This window comes from Pectinophora gossypiella, chromosome 9, assembly GCF_024362695.1.
Source record: "Pectinophora gossypiella chromosome 9, ilPecGoss1.1, whole genome shotgun sequence".
Taxonomy (NCBI): Eukaryota; Metazoa; Arthropoda; class Insecta; order Lepidoptera; family Gelechiidae; genus Pectinophora; species Pectinophora gossypiella.
In genome coordinates, this window is record NC_065412.1 from 9927768 (window position 1) to 9955493 (window position 27726).

General features: G+C 34.3%; 1 long non-coding RNA gene across 1 annotated transcript in view; it reads left to right on the forward strand.

The window, feature by feature from the left end:
• Positions 1-19448: 19448 nt before the first annotated feature.
• Positions 19449-27726, forward strand: part of LOC126369756 (uncharacterized) — an 86377-nt gene continuing 78099 nt past the window's right edge. The window contains exon 1 of the long non-coding RNA XR_007566769.1: positions 19449-19616. This is a non-coding gene — a long non-coding RNA (uncharacterized LOC126369756). The remainder of the gene's footprint in view (positions 19617-27726) is intronic.

Below are 27726 nucleotides of genomic sequence, written 5' to 3' on the forward strand. Positions count from 1 at the left end.
CAGCGCGTTCTTATAAGGTTTAAATTTCGTCGAAAAATAATGATTTGTGTTAATGGGTATCTTTCGTCTTTTGTAGCTATATTTATGCTTGCTGTAAATTAAATTACCGGCACGCTTTGTTAGCCGTTTTGACATAAATAATAAAGTACAGTTCGCTTCTTAGAAAATGAATACGAAACTTGGTGAACACATTAAATTACAGATATTTGTTCTTTTAACGTAGTTATTAATTAATACGAAACTTGGTGAGTGCCGCTAATTTAAATTTCGTCTAACGTATAATGGATGAGTACCATTGGCGATGGCTTACCTACCCATACTTACTAATATTATAAATGCCAAAGTGTATGGGTGTGTCTGTGTGACGAATTTAAAGTGGAGATAGTTGAAATGATCGAGCTATTTTTTGTCTATTTCTAATCCCCCATAAAATGAGTGGTGAAAGAATGTATGAAGAATTCCGCAATTTTCAAGATACAGCTAAAATTAGTATGCGGAATATTTGTAACTAACAAATAATCATGCATCATTTTTTTTTGAAATCTGCCCCAATTCATTCAAAGAGGGGATGAAATTTTATATGGGACTTTTCGCACTTTTCAAGTTAGGAAACTAAAAATTGGTAGGTACATTAGAAAAAGGGAACCGTGTTACCCCGAATTTAAAGCGAGCGAACCCACGGGCAAAAGGTAGTCTGTTATAAAAAGAAATAACTTGATATCTATGTTAGGGCACGAATTCCTAGAACAGCAACAGGTAGTTATTGGATGTCTGACCGTAAAGTACAATTAGTTTCAAGAACTTTCTCATGATAGACATGTACACGCATACCATAGTCATCACAAAGGGCTTTTTTAATTCACTTTTCTGTAATTTTCTTTACAAAATAAATTATTTCTATCACGTAAAGAAAACGCTCGCAGGGAATGTATGTACGCCAATGTTTTAATAGAACAAGTAGGTAATAAGCAATATAAATTCTACGTGGCCCATATTAGAAAACCAACAGCAATTTTAACATGTACCATGGAATGCTTAATTGGAGCAAAAAAGCTTTAAACATCACCAAAAAAGTAAATGCGATCGTCTGTGAACACGCAACGATACCATTTTATTTGTAAGTCAGAATAAGAACGCGGTACGTGGAATCATGTTGTTCGAAAGGTTCTTGCGCGTATTTATTTAAATGGGTTTTTTAAGACTTTGAGTATCTTAACTAACATATAATTAATTTTGTCACGCTTAACTTGGGGGCAAAATGAACGGGTGTAGAAAGAACTGAAGGCATATCAATAATTCGTTAGGCTATACGGTAATAACTACCCAATATTCTTTTACGCAAGTTTAGTTGAGTATTCGTGTGTACACGGGCGTCCGGTAGTCAGTGCTATTTTTCGATTTCAATAGAAATATAACACTATCGCTTGGTGACGAGATCAGTTGCTAGGGCACAAACTAGTACCATCGTACCCCATCACACGGACTCTGCCAAAGTACGCCTGCGTATGACTATTTCTTTCTCCGTGTTGCTCTTAGGTTTTAGTTTTTTTAAGTATTGAGGTAAGTACTATAATAATTCCTTGCATTACCCATACAATTTTCAAAATATTCTTTTTTATTTTTCGGAAATACCGCACTATTACAATAAAGTTATGGGTGACATATTAATTCGAAATTCAAATTGTTTGTTTTTATTTGCCTTCAAAGTTACAACTTCTAAATGTTTTTTTTAAATTAAATTATCCAACGGCATGAGCAATATCCATCCACATTTCTACACCCGACATCACTTACCGCGTTATCGAATAATTTAAAACCAATAAAGAGGAGCAATAACAGTTATACCTTAAACGTACGTAATGGTAGCGCTCGCGCACCGCGTCACATAGTGCGGATACCAGCCGCATGTTGATACACTCGCTTGATGGCTTGTAACCGTTTATTGGATTAGGGATGGGATATAAGGTAAGCAAGTAGGTAATATTTATGTACCATAATCATTTCAAATATTTTTTATTTTATTTATAATTGAATTTTTCATGCTGGTATACGAGTATTCCTTTTTAGTTGGTTGAGTGGTCTGTGTCTTGAAGCGGGACCTTGATAGATGGGTTGTTTATGCTTAGGTTTGCAACTTTTCTCGAACTGAATTTGACTTCATGAGTTTGGATTTCATGTATTGACTGCGAACTGTCAATACCACATCAAGTATCTGGTAGGTATATCTGTCTGTTTACACATATCAGGTATTGACAGAAAAGGGAGTTGTAAGAGAGTACTCGTATATACCAGCTTGCAAAATTCAATTAAGTATACATATATATACATATACATAACGTTTATAACATTTCTTTACATTAGATAAATCAAGTCAAATCAAATATACTTTATTGCACACAACATATCAAACAAATTTACACAAATGGATGAAAGATACAGTACAATGGCGGCCTTATTGCTAAGCAGAAATTTCTTCCAGGCAACCAGTGGAAAGGAAACATTTACTAAATCATATAATTTTTTCTTATAAATCAGAGGAAACGCTAGAAAGATGATGACATTTTGTTTATTTCTTTCTGCTTGGTTATCATGGCAAGCCTATCGTAATGCGTTCACATTTTACCGCTCTATAAATGCTTATTCTGTACCTACATATCTATTCACTGTCATTATAATATATATTTTTTAAGTAATACGAAAACAACAGAATGCTGCCATAATAGTATTAAGTTACTTATATAGAACTATTACCAAATACCAGTTACAGCAAGTTCATTTTTACAAATATCGTTAAAGTATTAATACTAGTGCCATCAAAAGGCCTGCTCTTACATAGTATTAGCTTGAAAGCTAATAGTGAAACTTGATGGCTTTATACGGGTGAGAAATGAGAAGAACCTACTAGAAATAATTTACTATTGCTATTGCTCTTATATGGCCTAGAGTTGGCATTTTACTAGTTTCTCTTTACTACTCGGGGTAAAAAAGAAAACGATAAGAAGCAGTTTTTATTAGGCTTCACATTATGGTACTGGTAAATACTAGAAAATAACGTTTTTATAACGTATTATACGTAAAAAAAAAAGAGTTTATTTCGGACATGTTCCATAGTGGTTAGTAACAAGCAATAAACAACTTAATCTAGTGTTAGTAATAGAACGATAAAAATAAAATAAAATAACATATAACCAAATAAATAACCTATTATATTATCTTAGCTAGCCTATTCGATCCCCCTGTTGGGCAAAAGCCTCTTGATTTTTCCACTCCTCTTGACTTTGCGCGATCTCCGGCCAATCCCTCCGATAAGCATTGAGGTCATCATTCCACCTTTTACGCGGTCTGCTTCGACTACAACAAACAAATAAATACAATAAATATGATAACAAAATGCCCCACCGAATCATCATCATCTCTTTAGCGTCATGAGCGTCATCCCGGTCTTTACGGGGTCCACTTACCTAACCTGAAGATTTGCCAGATCTGGGGCCCTATTACGTTCGAACCAGAACCTATATCACTCATACCTCTGACCTTCACCGCTAAGCACATGATAATTACTTTCATGGTTCATATTATATGAATTCGAAAATAATTTCTAAAATGGAGCTGAAAGTATTATTTTTACTCTCAGTCGAGTAAAGCTGAAATCTTAAAGTAAAAGAAATAAAATACATCTATTTTATAAACAGCCTACATACGTCCAGGCACAAGCATCTCCTTAATCTACCGAAGGGGGTATGGAGCATACTCGATCACTTATTTTTTCATAGCCAAAACCAACTGCTTAACGTGCCGTCTGAAGCACGGATCATTTTAATTTTTCGGACAATCAGGAGATTCAAGCCTGCAATGACCCAATCAAACAAAATGATTTCGACAATGTCCCCATCGGGAATCGAACCCCGATCCCCGGATCGTGAGCCCAATGCTTTAACCACTAGACCACGGGGGCTATTACATCTATTCTTCTTTTCTATAAATATTATTAAAAATACTGCTCACATTTAATTTCATTTCATTTGGTGAACTAAGAGCCGTTTACATTTGTGTTAAAAGTATGATTCACATTTCTGAGTGCTAACTTAACATAGCAAGTAGGTAGTTAAACATTGCAATTTTATTTTTATTGCAAGTCGTCGAGTACATTTAAAGTACAATTGAATGTAAATGAGGTTACAGTAAGTATTTATTTGCGACGAAATTAGGTACTTCACAAACCACTTTAGAAGTCTTAAAACAACAGTCAAAATGAAACGATACTCAATGACTCGTACAGGGTAAAAGGTTTTGTATTAGTCAGTTCTCAATATATTCTCAATAAAAAAAAAATATTAATGAACATAATACGTGGAACGTGAAATAAATAATTTTGCCAATATTTAATGTATTTTACATCACATCATATCTCCCTCATTCAGCGTTTATCCCCACTAGGGTCGATTAATTCTTTCAAATATTTTTCCTCTCAGACGACGCCCTTAGCCGAAGTTCGCGCCCAACTGGGCACCTTCAAGCCTGTTGTTTTAAACGTTGTACCGGGTGAGAGCCTTCAGCGCTCCTCATTTGTCCGGCCGAGAAGTTAATGTCATCTGCTGCAAATCTACAATAAGTCACGTAAAAAAGAAACATTACATCATATATAAAGAATCCACCGCTCCAACCATGCAATCAACCAGCTGCTCTAAACCAGCGAGCATGCATGAACACTTTAACAAGAAAGGAAGCAGCGTGAGGGGTGTGTTAGGATTGTAGTAAGTGGAATTTCGTGATCTGTGCACATCCCAAAGGGAAATAGACGTGATCTTAAGTATGTATGTAGACAACGTATATCATTCATCATCATCTCCCTAGCATTATCCCGTTTTTCTCAGGGTCTGCTTACCTAAACCAAAGATTTGACAGGCCCGACTTTTTACAGAAGCAACTCCATATCTGACCTTCCAACCCGCGAAGGGAAAACCAGGCCAATACAGGTTAGGTCACATACCTCCGAAAATGCATTTCTCGGGAATGTGGGTTTCCTCACGATGTTCTCCTTCACCGCTGAGCACGTGATAATCATTTATGATCTAAACATGAATTCGAAAACAAATCGACAATCATTGGTTTAGGCCTGTACTGGATTCGAACCTGCGACCTCAAAGTGAGAGGCAAGCGTTCCACCAACTGGGTCACCACGGCTCTTCACATCGTATATCATTCATTAATCATATTATTTGCTAAACTAGAATACTTACCTATGTAACTTTCCCTTTTATTCAAGCTTAAAGACGACTATAACAAACCCGTGTACCCCGCCGATTTCATTCTATTAGGGTATCGTAAAAAGTCGGCTTAAGCCTTAACGAACTGGCCATAACATTTTTGTATAGCTGTAATAATAATACTAGATTTTTCATGTTCTCACATTTATTTCTGTATTTTCATACAGTTTGGTGCTGTGTTAAAACCACTACCACCATTTTTTTTGTTGTTTTTCTTGTGTGTACAATAAAGAGTGTTATAATGAATAAAATGTAACCGACTACATGGTAATCAAGTAAAATAGTTTTGTATTAATACTTAAGTTACGTACTTTAATTTTCTTAGTTTGACTTTTGTAGGTGTAATTGTACATGCATAAATTCATACTAATATAAATGGGAAAGTGTGTGTGTCTGTTTGTTTGTCCGTCCTTCACGGCAAATCGGAAAGGAAACGGCAACGAATTGATTATTATTTTTAAATAGAGATAGTTGAAGGGACGGAGAGTGATATAGGCTACTTCTTGTCTCTTTCTAACGCCCCAATCACCTAAAATTGGTGGAAGTTCAGGTTAAAGAAATTTAGATTTCACTTCATGAGAACTTATAAACTAACTTAATGTAAACAAAATATAAACGGTGAGCGTGCATGAGTTGTAATAGGCTAGTTTGTATGGAGGATTCCGCAATTTTCAAAGTAGAAATCTAAAAATTCGTTTATCATCTTTTTTTTGAAAATCTGCTCGCAATCCCTTCAAATAGGGGATAACACTCACACACACTCACAAATTTTATATGGGACCTTTCGCATTTTTCAAGGTAAGAAGCTAAAAATTTATAAATAAGGAAAGGGGAACCGTGTTACCCCGAATTTAACGCGAGCGAAGCCGCGGGCAAGACCTAGTTAACCATCAAAGAGAATAGAAAACTTCAAAAACATTTACGTCAACGTAAACTATTATTGTGCTTTTATTCAAAATGACTTTCACTAATAAAACTGTCATGAGAGGAGAGAAAAAAGCATATCGGCCAAACTTAGTACCGTAAACAAAATAATTGATTTCCATATTGTAGATTTGTATCTCTACATTTTATTATACACATTGGCGATAAATATCTGTTTTATAGCTTTATTCGTCACTCATTAAGGTTTTATATTAGAATTATGCAGTATTAATTTTAGAAAACGGCTGTTAAATTTATGGTTTGACTCGGTTGCCAGTTTACAACTTGTTTTTAGAAGCTGTAAACGAAATAGGAACATAAATGGTATGGATACGCCTTTGCCTGTGTTCTATCACAAACATTGAAGACTGATAATAATATGTACATAACTTACAATAAAGATTTTGTTTAAACATTATATGAATAAATATTTTTAATTAACAAAATAAAGATTAGGGACCTTAGGGGATTTTACTTAAAATAAGTGTTTTCAAAATCTTCCTGATGAAATAAGTCACAGTAATAAGCGAGAAAGCAATAAAGCAAGTTGGTAGTCCAGGCATGGTAAAAGGCAAAATCAAGTTAAATACTAGGACTTACGATATTTCTGTAATCTTGTAGCTTTAATGATTACTTAAGGTTTATTACAGACTATTATTTAGACTTAGGCATTCCGCGGCTCCGTCCGCATGAAATTCGAATATCAAATATGACTTTTAACACTTAGGGATCAAGTAGCGTTCGTTTGGTGATTTCTTTTTTCTTAATCGGTTCAATACATTCCAGAAATTTCCCCCTACAAACAAAACACTCACAAACTTTACGTATTTATTAAATCAGTATAGAAAACGCTCTCGTTATTTTATTTAGTATCCCAAACTTCACCGACAAAATGCTTATTTAATTCGCCATATGGGCAAAAAAGTGGCTTATCCTCAAGAATCGTAAAGCTAAAAGCGTGGGTTGAAGCACGGCCAAACTATAATTTATAGAGACATTATATATAGGAATTAAAAATGTAAATCGCGTGTTATGAAGCAGAAATATATTGATAACCAGCAATAATGTATTCTGCCACCTACTTACACGGATTTACGAGCGGGTTAATTGGATGGTTTTGCTCGTAAGGTCGACTGTGATGAATCTTTTTAGATTTTTTTGGGATCCGCAGATAAGAGAGAAGATAAACACAACCTGTAAAATCCCATTGACGATGATTCTATAATATTTAATATAACGATTACTTCACGTTAAACTTGAGAACGTGTGCAAAAGTATTATCTGATAATCATGATGTTGTTTCACCCTTGTTTTGAAAACAAAAATGTATTTAAGTTCTATATCTTTTCGATTAAGGATTTTTTTTAATAGTTCCACAGTATATAACAGCGGGGTTATAAAGGCCACATCAAAGCAAATCATCTAAAAAAATGCTATTTATATTGCTATTTGACATTTTGTTTGTACTGCGCACTTAATTATGCGCCAATGTCAAATTGCAATATTGCTTTTTAGATGAATTGCTTCGATGTAGCTCACTCACTTACGGATTATGTCATGTTTGAACAAGCGTGTAAATTTTACTAAATGCGCGCAATTAATTAAATTTTAAAGATTGCGATTTTTTTATTTGGTAATACATCTGTTAATATAATTATATGCTTATAGACATATTACATTTAGCAGGTATTTTAATAAATGTAGTTTTGGTACGGAATCAGTATAATTATATATATTCATATAAGCTGATCAGCGCTACTGCTCATATTGGTAGAAAAAAAGAGGTTAAATAAATTAAATTACAAAGTAAGCAATTATTTATGCTTTATTTGTAAAGAAACAAGTTTGGCGTAAATTATCAAGCATAATATTTATAAAATGAAGTAACTTACACAGCCACCAATTGTGAGGTTAACCTACCACGCAAAAAGCAATAAAAATTACGTCATTACAGTAAATTAATATAATTGAAGCAATAACTTCGCCTTACACGTCTATATTTATGATTGTTTTAATCGATCGATTACTTATTCGATTATGGATCGATACTGAATGTCTCGATGTTTATTCATGAGCCAATGCAATTATTGTTTCTCAATTCCCTTTGCAATTCATGTGTATACATATATTACACATTGTAATTGAAGGAAATCGTCTGTCAGTCTGTCAATAGTAATATCGTGTTAATTTTTTATTGTTCCCGGCCGGTGTTCGAGCTGTCGATATGAATCATACATTTTTACATACAAGTCCATACAAAGTAGGTACATGCATTTATTAATTAATGCATTCGCATCTTTACGCTGAACGCCTTTTGCGGTAGGAAGAAGGGAACGGTCACCAAACTGCCTCGATTGATGCTTTTTTATCGTCGCAATTTCGAATTTAATATTAACATTCATTACATTAAAACACCTAAAAAAAGTAAAATAAAGTTATTAAAGTTTTATCAAGTCAAATCTCGGACAAAAGGTATATAAAATATAGATATAACATGAATACAGAGTTCAACATCACACATTGTTATTGGTAACACACACACACACACATACACACATAGAATCAGGTCTGTATCCCCGAAAGGATAGGCAGAGATGTATACACCCACTCCTCGACAGCTATGTTAATCTCCCTTGTGTGTTTAAATTACATAACGCACAACATTACTTAAATTCTAACTGGGCTATGATATGAAAAAGTACCACGCTTCACCAAGCATAATAATACAAGAAAATTATTTTTTTGCTCACAATAGAGTCACTATTCGGATACACTATAATAAAATATACTATCTCACTATACAATAACTGTATGTCTAGTGTCACTATGATGCAAATCGTTAACGAAACAAAAGCCGAGATTGCATCCGGGCTGCTTCTTATAAATATTATTAAAATAAATATTATATATTAATTTTACTATTCATGTACGTTTTAAAATATACATCTCATATATCACAAATCTACTAAAGAACTCAAAGACATAAACAATACACCCTTAATAAATTCAAGTAGGTGCCAAGTAGATAAGTTATTCAAAATATTAAAATTACAATGAGCTTGTACCAAATGATGAATAATCATTATACAATGCCTCATCCGTGACGACCAACTTCCATTTACAGTTGACTTTCAAAAACTCCATACATGTTTATATGAATAAACTTGTTACGAGACTGTATTAATAATTTGGTTTCTATGACCAGTCACTGTCACATATAATAGTTTTTATGAATACAAGGCAATTAATAATGAATGAAGAAATATAAAAGCTGTTGATTATAATAATGTTAATAACTTGTACGGACGACGTGCGTAATTGAAGGTAGACTTTGAAACTCTGACATGAGTAATTGAAATGAGTATCTATTTTTATCGAATATAATATTTAAAAGTTTAAATAAGGAGTTTTGTTTCCAGGTAGCAAGTAGTCTTCGACCTTATGGTTCTGCTTATTCCAACAATGATATAGAGCGTATATATCTGGCGTTCTCATCTTATGGGATAGTATTATTACCTATAGTACAACTCAAATCTAATCAATAAAAGTTAGCAATAAATAATACAAATCAATAAAATTTATCAAACGCTGCAATTAAATATCTCGTTTTTGGAAATTAAATAATCAAAACATGATATATAATGCGTTTAATCTTTTGACGCTATCCAATCGAGCGGATAAATGATTACGTTTTAAAATCGGACACGCCTAAAACAACCGTCTCAATTAATCCATGGCAAGATGGCCGATGTATTTTTTGTCAAAGATTAGGTACACTGATGAGGTAGGGTTTGTTAAGGTTTTTTATTTTCTTGATATATACAGACAGACTTACCCTCGTGATTGCACACAAAAAGTAATTAAGTCCTAAGCTGGATATGATGTAAGTACCGTAATTTAGCAAATACTGTCCGCAATCATAAACAGGTGCACTTTTTTCTAATTGTCTACAAGAGTCAAGTGGAAGTTCTGTGCTTCTTGATAGAGATTACTGGCGTGAGCTCTGCCTAATTAAGATTTTTATTTGACAAAACTGGCTGAAGATTAACAGGAATTATATGAAAGTTTATATCTAGTCGACATAAGCACTAAAAAGCAAAAGTACAGTCAGAGACGACCCTAGTCTCATAAGTAGGAGAGAGTGAGCCAAGAACAAAACAGCTTTGAAATATATGTATGTCCAGGACTAGGTACTTGGTATCCATAAAATCTGCATCATTGGGCTGTCTCGGCTGGATCTCGTTGGAGTTGCTCTATGTGGGTAATATTTCAACGGGTTCGGTAGCAAGCACCTGCAGGCGGCATCCCGGCTGATTTATCACGCCGTTTGTCTCCCACCCCTCTCCCCAGTACTTGATCTATTTCGTTTTTTAAATCCACCTCACTGAGGTTTTGGTTGACATTTTGAGATTTCAGAAACTTTTTAATAGGTAGCTGGGGGTGGTGTGCGTTGTTTATGTCGTTCATATTATGCCATGTACATTAGGCACAGGCCTCCTGGAAGGGTTAAACATTGAGATGCATATGTCCTGCACGCCATGCGCCACACACCTTGCAAGTGTGTATCTTCATATTCGTGGCGAGGCATATGCTACGCAGGTATAACACAAACTAGCATAGCAAGGCGTGATCCGCCTTTACGGTATTTTCTGCGCCTGCATGTTGGAGCTGCTACATCCAGATCCTAGTCAATTTTGGGAAGTTGATGTCTTCTATTAGCTACGCCAAGAAATTGACCTGGGTCCTCTAGTATGATGACAGAAGAGTCAGACGGTATTGGCGGAATTTTCCACTTTGTGCCTATTTCATAATAGACCAAAATAGCGTGTTTACTGTTCATAATTTATAAAAACAAGGTTTTTATGGAGTTAGCTGATAACGTAACAATAAGATGAACTGACTGTTAGCACGGCACTTAATATTTATTAGAACTAGAAAATTATGATATTTAAGTAAGTAAAACTAATAATATTTATCTCGTTACTGATGACCCTATGACGGGCGTGAGTTTGCGCATGTCAGTAGATTGAATATTCAAAAACAGCACTTTTTCATTACACCTTGTAATATGACCATTAATTAGCTACTTCACCTACTTCTGTCGTAAATAATAGTAACATTTATTACGTTCCACAATACTTATAACAACAATAGGTACATGTAACGGTGTAGATTTCTAACACTTAATAAGATCAGAGATAACAGTGATTTATATTTACTAATTATGACTTCCCTTAATTAAAAAGATAAAAGTGTTATTCCATTGCTAAAACTTGTAACTATAATTTTCAAAGAAATTGTTTTGGAACGCTTATAGTATGAAGGATATTTTGATATGTATTTATTTTATATTGTACTAGCAATTTACGCAGTGGGTTAAAACTTGTCACCATGCACTTCGTCGCATCCGAGGTATCAATGGTTGCCAGTGAATGATAATAATATGGGGGTCCCATAACTATCAGAAGAGACAAAGCCGTGACTTGTCTTGTTCATTTGAAAAAATAGGTTTCAATAAATATTCTTAAGACGTCTCCAGAAATTTTCAAATTAACAAAAGAAATCGTGAACGTCAAGATCGCTTATGTAGCATCGCATAATTCAGAAAGATTTATATAAAAAAAGTATTATAAAAGTAATTTATAAAAAAGTAGCATTTTGTTTTGTAAAAGTAATAACCATAATATTCTAGATAAATGGCGTCGGCTTAAAGATGATACATAGATCGAAAGAATTTCGCATGGACAGGAGCACCATCACCATCATAGTATGCAAATAAAGAATATTGAATATATATATTGAATATTGAGGACCCTGTGATAAAATGGTTAACACGCTCGTCCCGGCTTGACAAGAGCTGCGGATTCAAGTCCCGGTCGGGGTCAGAACACACAACACTTTCCATTTTTTTGACGCCACACGAAGTCATTCATAATACTACATGATTTATTTTCTTAAATGAGTTTTATGATAAATCATAAAATACATAAAATCACAATAATACCTGTAATTTAGACAAGTTAAATTGCCATAAAAAGAGACTGTAAAATTGTTATCACCGGATTCGTTAATGTAAATTTCACAATACTTTACATATTATTTTTTCCTTTCACACCAGGTTTAACTACAAAATATTGTAATAATTATAATATTTTTTGCATAAACCTAGTTTTCTTAATTTTATATCTTTTTATGTTTCGCAGCAGAATATTCATTACCTCGATTAAGGCTAAGATAATGCCAATTAAAAATAAAATATTATATTACTAACGCGAAGCAGATGATAAAATTGAATAATAACATCTTTTTACCCGACTGCGGCTAAGCAAAACAAAAGGGTTATGTTTAAAATATTTTATGTCTTAAAGCTTTTAAAGCCTCATACAAATTACAATACAGTTTTGTAACGTGAAACTTGAAAATACATAAATGATAAAGTTTCATATAAGATAAAGGTAACATACAAAGAAAAATTCCCTATATACTGCTGGGTGTAGTAATACTAGTAAGCAATGGAGAGATAGGATGGATATTTCTATGGTCAGTTATGTGGTTACCTATATTAACACCTCCCTCGTTGTCTCTACTTGAATTTTATTACTTACAAACTGGGGATTATAAGCAGCAATTGTTACAGCATGTCACGTCCTTTTAGATTAGGTTAGGTTATATACTATACTTTTTTACTATACTTTCTTTCTTTCGATTATGTTTTAGTCTAGTGGTGAAACAATGTGTAAATTGATCTATCAAATTTAAAAATTCGCCTATATTTAGTGGTACGTGTAATCGAGCGATTACCCGCCTAATTAGAAGTATTTCATGATTTCCTTTCCAAATTCTACAGCTTCTTTCAGATAAAAGTCAAATAAAAAAAATATTATTATTTAAGATAGTACTGACTCTTAAATAAATTAAGCTACATAATAGTCTTCATGCTTATTCGTCGTGTCTAATAAAATATCGTCGGATTTTAGATCAGATCTTAAAAGATTTATTATTCAATAAGATTATAGCAATAGAAAATGTTGAAAACATTTATATGCAAGATCCTGTAGACTCTATTAAGCTATAGATTAAAATAGAACACGTTGCAGACATGGCAAACATATAATTATTATTATAATAATATAACACTTTATGGCACACAAAATAAATCAAAACAATTAATTAAATGAGTCAGTCATAAGTTTATATAAAAAAACACGTTATAAGATTTTTTTTTAAAGTCCAGGATGACAAAGTGGTAATTATGATTAAAAAAAGGAAATAATTATTTTAGCAGTGAGAAAACATGAAACATTTTCAATTAGGGTAGAGTCACACAATAATAAATATACAATAAGCAACGTCAAAAAAGGAAGTGTCACAAGGCCATTGCTAATTGCTTCAATAAATTAGATAGCGCACGATGTAACCTCTGCATATAACCTCTTATTCGACTGCCTGGATATGCTCAAGATAACAAGTAACATACTTATACATTAACGGAACATAGTAGGTTATTTTTTATGTCCCTGGACACAATATCATTATAAATCGTATATTACCTACTAGCTTACTTATAACAAAGTTTTTTACCTACTTCCACTTCTGTCTACTGCATCATCAATCTCTGTAGATCCAACTGAAGTTTTATTACCAAGAATTCTTCCATTAAAATGCAAGTGGCGGCTATTTAATAAAGTACAATTATGAATCGTAAAACCGTTCTCGCCGTTGCGTTTATGAGTGGTGGCTTGTTATCGCCTACATCTTGATTTATGTGACGTGTGCAAGAGTTGTGAAGCGAGCGGTATGGATACGGTGGTGTGTACCTATTGTTCTTTCTGATTTTACTTAAGCATGGAATGGATACTCTTTGTTATTTTTGTTGTAAAGTATGTGGAAAGCGGCTGTCAAATGCCGTCATTGGAAAAGAGAAAACTAATTAGGTTTTTAGAATTAACATGCTGTAGATAACTGGGTACCGTAGATACATTCAGTGAGAAATACTTTGCTAGCCTAGATAGTAGTAAGTAAGGACTAAAACATAAGTTTATACCTCTATAATTTAAAAAAGCTGCAGAGTTAATTAAAGCCATACACCATGCTATTTTCTTATGTACAATAAAATAAATTAATATGTATTTTTACGACTACAAAAAACTGCAATTATTGTTAACTACAGTCTGTTGCTATCTTAGAATCTGGAAATTGTTACCTAATTAAGATGTTATATCGTGTCTATCGAACATCCGTGAATTTGTTAATTTTCTTAGTATCTTGGAAAATCATCTCTTGTTCTTGATGAGTGGCTTTGATAGCAACGAGCGTTGCGTAAAAAATGATTTGTTATGACTGACACGCTTCGCTCACTTAATTCCTTACAACTTTATTATACCCAGTTACTTATTAAGTTTATTCTTTACATACATATTACCTATTCATAAGCTTACCTACGTCTGAGGTGTAGAGCTATTGAAAATGATTATCATTAGAGATATACAGTAAATAGGTCTGTAATAACGTTGCGTATCGATAAACCTTTATCGATAGTTTAAAAAAACAATAGTATTGATAATTCTTGCAATGGTCAGAAGCATTATTATCGATATTGGTGTTGATTCCAGTACATGCCGTCTAATTTTATTTTAAGTAAAATGACAGGTTTTGTCATTTTCTTATCCGTCGAAAAGGAATGGGACGGGTAATCAACAGGCATAAAATTTATGGAACACGCGTCAATTTTATGCGGAAATTTCAACAACCTTCTTAACATTTTACATTGGCCAATAGGCTGACAGAATTAAGTTGATAGCACAAGTCAAACGGGTTGCATATCAGCGAAATGCCTTTTTGATTCGCCCAGGTTATTTATTGATATTAAAATTCATTTTAAAATTAACATCTGTCAATTGTCTGTCCCGTTCCTTTTCGGCGGATAAGAAAATACAGGTATAACTTAAAATTAAATTAGGAGGTGTCTGCAGGAATCGGGGCCATTATTGATCGAAATGAGCTACCGATTATATCGATATTTTGGCAACACAGTAGTCTGTCACTGTACCAGTGTACTACAATGTACTAAAATTATTACATTATGTACAGAAGAAAGAGACAAAACATGACAAACATGTGATAATAAGGTTTCGTCTTGAGATAGTGGGTTTTTTAAAGTCTAACCACCAAATGGATCTAAGCTACACAGAAACCACATAGAGGTTTCTTTGTCAATGCTTTAAGCTTTACGCCGAGACTTCTTGATACGATAGTTAAACAATGGGTTTGGATTTTCTAAGAACATTCGGTATTACGACATTAAATAAGCCATATCCACATTTAGCCATCTCCTATGTCCAGGCAGTGGCGTCGTGTCGGCGATATGCTGCTACCGCTGGCTGCCGACTTTACTCGCGGACCCGACGTGATTCAATCAATGAATTACAATGTAACTGAGTCAAGTGGCTTTGAATTTTAGTGTTAACTGCGTTGCAGTTCCCGATAGCAGCTTCGAGTCTTCGCTTGAACATAAACATTTCATCTTGATAATAATACTTATATGTAACTGCAGTGCCCAAAAAAAGGAAAAGCGTAATCGTTTTTTAAATAAGTGAAATTTCGTGACTCTAAAGTTATTTATATATGTATTAAACAGGTAAATAAACTACAAAAATGATTTTATGTAGTGTAACTACACTACTTATTTAAGTAGTTTTGGTTATATAGGTACATACATATACAAGATACACATACATACATAGGATGCCTAACGACCTGTGGGCTAAGATCACCACAGAATGGTCTCCGAATAGAGACAGACGCAGGCGTGGCAGACCGAGGCGGAGATGGCGCGACGACTTGGATGCTTTCCTGGAAGGCTGGCCGGTGGAAGCACCGGAGAGAGAGTCCTGGAAGAATGGAGGGAGGCCTTTGCCCAGCAGTGGGACACTTTAGGGTAGATAGGATAATACATACATAAGATCACGCTTATTCCCACAGAATTCTACTACAACCTACGCACTATCACCTACTACCTACAACCTGTTTACCTGTTACCTGCATATTTTTCCATTTAATAGCTCAATTACCTATTAAGTGCTAACAAATTAAATAAAATATTAAGTGAGAGACAAGTGGTACGCTGACACTGAAAGTGGTATGGAGTAAAATTATTTTTATTCTACAGCTGCTAACTGGCCAGCAACATAATGACTGCCCAAGTAGCATTCGGGGTTCTATATAAGATGTCTAGTCGTTCACATGTACTCTACAAGCTGTGTATGTCAGCTGTATATGAGCTGTATAGCTTGCTATAATGCTTTTATTGAACCAGTTTGGGCACAAATTAGACAGCCTTAAGTTCACTATGGCTGTACATTAGAAGTATAATAGCATTATAATAGCAGTTTAAGTAGTAACATCGGACTTAAGGCTGACTTACGGCACTATATGGAACGCAGTGTGAACCATACAACGTACATGAGTGTAATAAAGAGTAATAAGTGGCTAAATACACAGCCTTTACAGTTAAAATCGGACAAAAGTACTCCAGTAAGCTACCTTAAATTCACTTGTGTCCTAAATTATTTCCACATTTTAATATATTAGTTTGACAATTGTACGGAGTGCACGGATTCGGGGCAAACTAACTCCGGCGGATTATTATTATAATATAACACGCGATTAGTACCTGTTTTATATACCATATCATGTTAATGCCATGGGAATGCAACTTTATCGTGAAATGTATACATATTGACAACTAAAAATTTCACGCGCCTCTGTAAAAACGCTTTATTCATTTTGAAATATTTAAAACTGGCTGAGAGGAAAATTTACATTTTCAGTTTTTGATATTTTATTGGAATTATAATTATACTACGGTAATTAATTTTAACATGAAACCAAAACTCATTCGCTCTATCTGCGTATTTTGTGATAAATCTGCATTAATCTTGTAGATTTATTTGGTAAATATTTTAGGTTACGTAGAACAAAATGGTGGAAATGAAATACGGCTATGTGAACTGTTATAACTCCTATTTAATGCGGTGAGCGTATATTAGGTTCACATGTGTTCTGTTAGAATGCTGTTATCTATATGAAGTCCCACATTTGTACCACTACAGCGCCAATGCCAATTAATTTATTCTAATGTGAACTTATGTACAGCTTTAAGATGTAGTTCAGGACAATTGTGTATCTTTAATTCTTTCTTCAAATACTGAAATTTTAGAGATCCGCAATAAAAATTATTAATGGCCGTTAAATGCCCAGTTAAAAATACCCAGTTACTTATAGTCAAGTATGAATACCTAAAGTACAAATTTTGTAACAAACTAACAAAAATCACCTTTTCGTGTGAGACACACAGTTGGCGTCAGAGTATTTACATTACAAAAACACTACTCTGTTCAAGGAGGTATTTAAAATAATGTAAAAAAACTAGATAAACAGGGACAACATTATGCCCTGCGACAGAAAAGGACAGAAAATAATTTGTTTGCAATCACCATTATTTTGAAGGGAACTTTCAGGTTCAGGCATAATATTTTCCTCTGCATCATGTACGGAACCACCAACAACGGTTGCAATGGCGCTTGGGAAAAAGTGTAATAGAATATCACATTTACATTCATGTTCAGCTTACAGCAAATAAGAGTAGTACTTGTGGACAAATAAACTGCTATTGATGTTAATGGACAACACATATGGTCTTTCTAACAGCCTAGAGTCCACATGTGAATCATTTAAACACTTCTGTACAGATAGTAAAAAAAGGTTATTTTAAGTATCACAAACAAGTCCTAATACAGCTACTGGCTGTATAACAGTCTAAAACAAGTAAACATAACAGCCTTTGGCTTTATAAATGTCCACAAGTGTTATATTAAAATGCTAGCTCTATAACATCGAACTAGTAGGCCGTTAAACAGCGGTTGCCGTATCTCTACCCTCCTATAATGCTCTTAGTCAGAAAGCTGACTAAAGGATAGTTGTTAGAGTATTATAACACCCATAATCGTATAAAAGTATTACTCTACACTCCTATACGTCCCTTAGACAGGTATAGGTGTAATTAATTGCAATAATGCAGCTAATACATCACGAGTGAACTGTAGTAATGCTTTAAGTTCACCTTGGAACTAAATGTGTACTCTTAAATGGAACAAAATGCTACTTGGGTGCCCTACAAAAGAAATAAAAAGACCAAATTCATTATACTTATAACACATAAAGAAAAAAAAATCGATCTGTCACTCATTTTGACAGCCGGACAGCTACCTGTAATACCTAATTACCGGCCAGACAAGTAGGGCAAATGAATGAAACACATTCTGCCAATGACAAGTGGTTAGCCTCTATGTCATATCGGTCGCATTTCCTTTTCACACTCAAATGTGACTTGTGATATTTGTTGTTGGTTACTTAATTTTGGGTTTCCTTAAAAAATTGGGACAGTAAGACATAATAAAATTTAATTTATTATGAAAGACGAAATTACATTTTTAATGATAAAATTAATTATAATTTTTTGATTTTGTGTTTGAACATTTATAATTTAATTATCTGTGTAGTCATTCAATAATGACGTCTGATGTTTAATTTAAGAACGATAAACTCGATAAATGTGAAAGAAGATTGACGAAATAGGCTTACTCATAAAGAAATGTATAAAGATATAAGGATATGTTATACATAATTATATAGCCAGAAATGACAGCGACCGCAATGCAATCAGCATTGTTTTAAATCAATCTAAGTCATAAGTTTAGATTACAGTTGTAATCGAATCTGCTACTGAATAAACAACAATTTATTTAAGTACAAAAACATGAGAGTGAAAGATTTGAAAGTGGCGTGTCACTTACTGCCTCCTACTTACGTCTTACGTTTACTACACTTCAGTCACTCATTGGCCTTATACGTCTGTACATTGTTTTAGGTTTACGCGGTTATTATCATAATTAAAACACATAATAACGGGTTCTTACCGCGTACCCGATATGGTAACATGTTGCATGTTGCATTTGCAACATTGTCGAAATATCGGGAGTCTCATATCCCTGATTTAAACGCGGTAAGAACTCGTTATTATGTGTCTTATACGTCTGTTTCAGATGAAATGCACTTTCTTTCATAGCTGTGCAAGCCAATCCTACACACATACTACACACACAACACACACACATACAACAACACACAACATACTATACTTATGTGTATTTATATAAGGCTGGTAATAAGTCGCGGGCAGCTAGTTAGTTATTTATATTTTAGCTCCCCAGTTGAGCTAGTCATGTCATGACGCCACCACCTCAAGAGTGTTGTCAGGCGGCGCATTTATCGCCTCGGCTAATTACATGAGAACACGGCTTCCCGTCAGCCCTGTCGCCGATAACTGCACTTACTTGCAGGGTTGCTATATTGAGATTTAAAAAGGTAAATAAAGTTCGACTTGTTTTTTGTTCCAAGTAGATTTAGAGTAGGTTCGACCATCACCTGACAGCAACTGTTTATGTAGGCAATTGCCTAATTATGTCACATTGTTATCTCTACTTGGCTCGACCATTATAGACGGCGATACGGCTCACCACCTATCACGTTGGTCTAACAGAATCGCAAATTGGAATGTAGTCGTCAGCTTATGATATTCCTATAGAGTCAACCTCTGATTTTGAATGAAGATACATACCATACATATATTTCGCTCTCGCCTGTAATCCATAAATCAAATCAAATCAATTTATTTGCGAGAATACAAAAATCGTGGTAAAATAATTCAAATAACAATGTTGTGATGTGTTCGGCCTGCAAGCAGGCGTACAAATATACATAAAATAAATAATATTTTTTTTTTTTAATAAAGAAATGGTACATTGAAAAGAAAATGGAATAAAACAAAAACACAATGGATAATGGAATGGGCAGCTCCAAATAATTATAACTAAACTAACCTATGTAGCTTTCCGCCCGCGACATTGTCCGCGTGAACTTCTTTTTCCATTTTTAATTTTTCCATCTTCTTAGGGGGTGATTTTCGAGATGAAAATTATCCCAGGTACATTATTGACTGTCTTTATATCAATATAAATTTATTAAATTTAAGAGTGACAAGGTAACAGACAAAGATATTTTCGCATGTATAATATTAGTGTGGATTTAATGACAACTTGACGGCTACTTTATACAAATTCCTATGATAGAAGTAGTAATAACTGAAGATACGTATAGTAAACTGAAATATATCTTGAAATACCTCAAAAAACATAAAAAAGAATACATTTCTTAAAGACATACGTGATACGCTATTATTCTATGGCATTAAATTCTTACCTAATTGTAATTATACCCGAGCTATTCATAATAAAACGATAAATTATGAAGGAAATGGCATACTTAATAGTTATAATATTTTTCTTGCTAATAGGTACGTAACTACTGCATTGGAGGTTCTTGCTAATTTGACGTAATGTTTAATGTGCAGGAAATCCTTACTGTAGTAATTAATGTAGGTAATTATAGTAACTAATACTAAAAATGTAGGTAATACGTAAAGAGATAATTTAAAAATTGTAGACTATGTAAAAAAAATAATTAAATGAAATTACATTTACAACTTTTTGTTTTATTATCATACAAGTATTAAAAGCAACATTTTTAGCCGACTTAATAAAGGATGTTTCGTTTCGATTCGTATGTATTTATGTTTTTTTAATGAACGACTCAACAAGGCGTGCAATCAAAAAATACCAAGCACAAAAATATCTGTTATACCTTCATCTACAACAAAAATCAACAAAATTATACATTTTGCGTAAACACATCGGGTAATTTCGCAATCTTAACATAACTGGGCGAGATCTTTTTACGCGATATCAAAAAATAACAACCATAAAATTTATGCGCATCATAATTTTACGATTTGCATCTGGCAACCCTAAATACCGGCGGATAATCTATGCGTATGGGATATCTTAATTACGTCGCTCCTTGCTTGCCGACGGTAAGAAATAAAAATTTTAATTGAGTTAAAACGTTATCCGTTTGATTACTTGACAAATGTACCTTGTCCTCCCACTCTCTTGTAATTTAGATAAAGCAATACCTTTATTTATCACCACCTTTTCCCCAATAGCTACTTGTAAGAGACATCGCTTGATATATGACGGCGCGTTTTTATCTTTGCTGGCTGTAATCAATCTAAATCATGTGAATGGCCCGTTAAAGTCGTTTTAAGCATTAATGACACGATTACGTTCCTCTGCGGAGGTTGCGTAAATCATTGTAAGAATAATGGGCACACAAAAAGAGCAATTAGTGTTGCGCCGACGTCGATAGTTTCGCGGATGTCGATAGCATTCCGCGCAGCGCGACGTGACTGCGCACTGAAATGCGGCCACGTTACGTTTGCGGCTGAATTCACAAAAACATCGTAAAGTTCCTCTGTGAAAGTGCAAACACGAACGAAACTATATTTTTGCACGTCCAAAGAGACGTGAGTTCGATTAAAAAATGTGATTTGTGGCCGGCACTCGCGCGTGTTTTATTTTGCGAGCGGTGTACGTGACAGACTCGTCAAGTGTACCGCAAAAAGCCGCATGTCGTTAGAATGGCGCTTTTGAAACACCCAAGATGGTTTAGCTTCTGAATATTTAGGAACTTTTTAAGATTAAATAAGTTCCAAGTTATGTGACTTCAAAGAGTCGGCAAGTAGTCTACCTGCTTTATATCCAGAAGTAATTCTCTGCGATATACCAGGGACTGATAATAAAATACTATTATCGAACTAAATAAAGCACAAGAAAGATAAAGTCTCACCTTATTTTATGGGCTGTATTTGTCGACACAGATTAGCCTATCTATTAAGACTAAACAAAACAATCTTTAGTCATTTGAATGGACTATTATTATGTATAAATTATATTCTATTAAGCAAATACTTATTAAATATTGAATGATTCATTTAATCTATAACTGCATATCTCCTACGTCGTTAAATAAGAGTCTAGAATGGTCATTCGAGGTTATATCACAGAATTATATAGGTACAAATATTTGTACATATTGGTAAAGGTCACAATGAAGATTTGTGAAAGTAGTCATAAAAAATTTTGTTCTAACGTACATTTGTCTATTTTAATAACAGTAAGCACCTACCATGAATGAATATGTTTGAATATTTAGCCCACACAACTTAATTACACTAAAGCTCAACTTAGCCCAAAACACTTTCAAAAGCTAACCAATGTTTGTCTTACCATAATGGAAAAATAAACGCTTTTGAAACTAACAAAAACAGGGCGATTAGCTTCAAAGAGGTTGAAATAACACGCGAAACCTCTTTGGTTGGCAGTCGGCGTCTAGCTGGCATCATTCACACCTGTCAGTTGAAACAGGCAGGACAGGCGGAGACGGGCCACGACTAGTCGACGGCGATTTGTATGGCGCGAGTAAATCACTTTTGAAGTAATTTATGTCGGAGCTGTGCTAGTGACGTGCCCTCTCTGGCTGTTATCGATGATTTTTTCATAATCAATTGTGGTTGGATGTTTATGTAAATGGATTTTAAGGTAACTAACCGATTGAATAAACCAATTATTTGTAGTAGTTATTGTTGTAACATGCATCAGCAGCCATCTATTTCTTTTAATAAGTTTATTGTAACAATAAAAACGACTAATGCGAAACATTACGCAAAAGAAAATAAAATATAATGCCTAAGCAAATACATTAAATCCTATTTAAGTATTCCTTTTGTGTCCGCAAAAAAGCTAAAAGGATCAGCGTGAAAAACGCAGAAAAAACTTGACTGTGTATTTCAACACTTGTAATCATAGAACTCAAACGGCAGTCAGAGTCCATTTTCAAAAAAACTTGTACACGACAAAAAACAACAAAACGCTATTTCTATCGACACGACGACACGCGTGTCACCCGTCCTATTCAGCCTCCATGTTTGACAGCTTTTGTGTTGACAAAAAGAGCGACAAGAAAAAAGGCGGGAATAATCAGCGCGACTATTTATCATAGCACTGTCGCTGTGACAGTGACGTCTAATGACAGTTGCCTCTTTGAACTGTCAGGCGGCGAGTTAATGAGTGGACACAAAGGCTTCCTTTAAGATGGATTGATGTGGTGATTAACCTCAGCCCGGCTTTTATGTCGCTGATGATATATCGAAGACGTTTCACGGCGTAGACGTAATTATAGTAAATTGCGGGTGAAAATCTTGGCGGTAAGGATTGCAGCTAATTTAGTCGGGTAATCAATTTTGTTATTTCTATCCTTCGCGTCTGTTTCTAAACTAAAAGGCAAAGTGCACGATGTGTAATTTATATAACGCGTAGAAGTGTTTTGTTGTCGATTCTAAACGTAACATTTACTTTTCTACAAATAATCAAAATGTATGACTTCAATAATGGCAATTATAGGTTTTAGCAGTTGTTTTAATTGGGTCATATACTAGGTTAAAGATAAATTATGAAATTCTCATAAAACTAACGAAAAACATTTTATTTTTTCTATTTATGTTATTTATCAATTTCAATCAAGAAAAAATATAAGAATAAGCCCGACATTTTATCACGTTTTTGTATGAAATTCCATAGTGTTTTGACATTTAGTAAAGTAAGTTGGAAACTAGCCTATTGTTTGGAAGGATATTACTCACTCGCATTTTACAAGACTTTCTAGAATGTTAAGCAGATAAATAAACCTTTACCTGTATACAGATTGTGTAGGTACCAAGACTAGTTGGTATTTAAAAAATATATTACCTTTAAAAAGTTTGCCAATTTGCCCTTCCATTCATGTATAAAAGAGCAAGTTCTAACCACCAAGTGAAATGCCGTGTTTGCTTTTCAACAATGTACCTATAAACTCACGATAGCGTAGGTGGAAGTTGTTCAAAGAGGGGCGGTAAATCTTCAATACAAGTTACATTGATCGTTTTGTTCTAGTAATTGATTGCTGCGCTTGCACATGATTTGTAGCCGCCTTGTCGCTGTCAGCCTGATTAATCGGAGGGTTTCTATTAAGTGAACACTATTTGTCTTTGATAGATTTTACTAGTTTGTTGTAGATTTACTTAAGTATGTTTATTATGCGCAGGAGCAGGACGCTTATTTTGTTAATATTTAGAAATCCATATTGTTGGAAATTACAACCTTGTCGCGCTTATACTTATATGTAATGATAATAATAATTATTGTGATTCAGTAAGGAAGCCTACTCAATTTTTAGTACCTACCCACTTACCACTTAACTTTTTTTTACGCTCAAATTCAAATTCGGTAGTGCAGGTAGTGGTGAAATAAACATAGAGTTGTTAATCTCTAGTTAGGCGTCTGCATGATTCCAATAGACTTATGGAATCATCCAGAGTGAAATTGAAATCGATTTGTAAATTGATTCATTCATTTTAATACCCGATGGAATAAAAGAAAAGCAGAATTTTATTATTTTTTTAATTTTTTTTTTTTCTTTGGACTTCGTATCAACAGTGGCTGCAAGTTGTCTTTGAGTACTTGTGGCTCTGCCCACCCCATTAGGGTTTACGGGCATGAGTTTATGTATGTAGAATTTTATTACCAGCGGCAAATCTGTGTTCTTCTGAAACGGACCATAAAATTAATATGCGCTTGCGCCGAACCGCGAAGTCCATATGCAGTAAACCTTCGTGAGATGCAATGGTGCGATGATTTCGTTATGCGTTTTTCTTAATTGTGCATCAAAAGAAGTACCTATTTTTAGGTTTTGATGTGCTTACTTTTGTTGCTGAAGCTAAGATTAAGCATTCCTTCTTCACTTTATTACTCTAAAACGAGACTTCAAATAACTTATTAAACATTAGTTTTTAGTATTAGGTCTGTTAAACAGGATCTCTAACTTACTTACGTACAGCCATGCAATATACGTAATGTACTTTAGGACTCTATCGCATTAAGATATTTGACGTTTATTGAGACTTACAGTGCAATTTGTCAAAAAATATCACTGACATGGTACCAAAGTGTATGCATGCTCGTGACCGTACGTCCCACTGCTGGGCACAGGCCTCCTCTCAATCAACGGCAGTAGATATGTAGCATACTCCACCACTCTACTTTACTGCGGGTTGGTGTAGGTTTTTAGGCCTAGAAGCCTGGGACCACCGGCTTAACGTGCTTTCCAAAGCACAGAATCATCTTACTTTTAAGGAAAATGATGCGATTCAGCTTATAATGTGGCTGCCAAATAAAGGACAGCCTCACAAAATTCAGTACAATTAGTGATTATCTTTTAATATATTTACATAAAGTACAATAGCTTCAATGCGCGGTACGGGTTAGATCTGTCAAAGTACAGAAGCCAGTGAAGTGACGTTCACTAGTATAGTGATGTGTAACACACAGTATATCACATACAGTTGAGGTTAGGCGGATTCATTCTGTTCTGTCTAACAATACATAATACATATAAGTATGTCGTAGCAGTGGGTCGTAACATCATCAGAATGGGTGGGCGTTAGAAGACAATAATGGCCGTCAATAGTATCACAATAATTTTATTTACTTCCACATAGTTTTTGTATCACGATTAGATAAAGTCACAGCATAAGGTACACACTCACGGCAACGTCACGGTATTTGTAACGGTTACACAGTCTCTCGAAATCTAGCGCGCCTAAGGACGTTAGCGCGAAGGGTCCCTCCACCACCCATGGTTCCAACATTCGGACCGAATCATCGGGACATGTGAACGTACTTGCTAGGTGCTCTTTTCCGATCACACTTCCTTGACGTCCCTACAAGTTATAGGTGAGCGACTAGCACTCCTCGTAATTATTCGACACGTCCGCTCATGACGATGGTTCGCGGTAGACAGCCCGACTAGAACGGCAGTGCACGTCCGCTCGACACGACGACTCTGTGGTGACTCCCGACTTCACTCCGCTCTGCTCGTACGCCACCTTTCGTCAGAGCGTTGCAACTTCATGACGGAAGTGATGTAACTTCATTTTATTTTCCGATTTGATCAATTTCTCTTCTTAATTCATAACTAACTCCGACAAGTACATTAACATGTTATTAGCAATTATAGAGCGAATGACAAAAATACACAACATCTTATACCTTTGTACTTCTTTGTTCATGTTAAAATACAATTATTATGTTCTATATTGCAGCCCTTCAAATTGACTATGCTCTCTGTTAATACAATTGTCAGTAGGTAAATTAAACAATCTATTTTTCCGTTATCTTGCCACTTTTTTATAGTATCATAAAAAGAGTAATGGACTGGGTTTTTTATTGCATCAATCTACTCAAGTGAACTTGCTGAAAATAGATCTAAAATCCATTTTTGAATATCTCATCCAACACCGGAGCTTTTCTTGGTTAAAGGCAATAATGGGGGAGGCGGATTCTAAAAAAAAAACTACTTTAATAGGTAGATTGTATGGCACTATTGACACTAGCAAAATCTAATGTCACGAGTTCCTATCGAAATTTCTTTAGAATCTGTTTTCACATTTGACTACTTACCTATTTATGCCTATTTTATAACATTTAACTCATTGCTTTATTTCATTTCTGTTACACAGCTTAAACATTGATATTTTTTATTAAACAGATACAATAAAACCTTCAGTATAATTGGTTATCAAGTCTATATATGATGAAAGTCTATTTGTCTACCACTACGTTCACCAAAATAGACACTTAGATTCAAAAACTCCAGCACAGTTACATGATTGTTGAACAATCAAATGGTCCCCGAGATTGCTGTTATAACGATAAAATTAGTAAAAAACGCATTAATTTTGATACTTGTAAAAACCCTATTATAAAGTTTGATATACTTCTGATGCTGTTTATAAAGGCACAAACTTTTTTAGACCATTTTACAAAATTGTTTATTGTGTATAGATTTATGCGAAGTCACGTAAATATAGCATAAAAAGCCCAAGGCGGAGCGAGCCAGGGAAAAACAATAGTACTACTGACTTCTGGTAAAGTGTTTGTCAGAGGAGATGTTCGATTTTGTGATTAAATATATTAAATATATATATTATTCAACGAATTTATTGTAGATAAGTTCTAGGTCTAAGTTTTTTTACTTACATACATAAGATTACGATGGGGAAAGAAGAGGACATTTACTTTATTCTACAAGCCTTGAGTGACTTAAACTTTAATTGAATGTATTTTGAGCATCAGCTTTTTAATTTGATATTTCATAACGAACCGTGCAGGCAGCGGGTGAATAATAGGTACCTATAATAACATCATTAAATATAGCTTGATTAGAATGACAGCTGCTAGAACAGTAAATTGTCCGATATGACTGTCTTCTTTACGATTGGCTGTAAAGTCATGAGCAATATCATGTATCCACTTTAGAACCCTGTCGCACTATCACATTTGACATTTAACGAGACTTACGGTTTAATTTGTCACAAAAGATAATGTGACATGGTTTCAAAGTGTATACATATTAATACTCGTGACCGTACACTTATTTCTGTCCTGATGAAATTCTAATCAAGTTATATGCAATAACGTGTAAA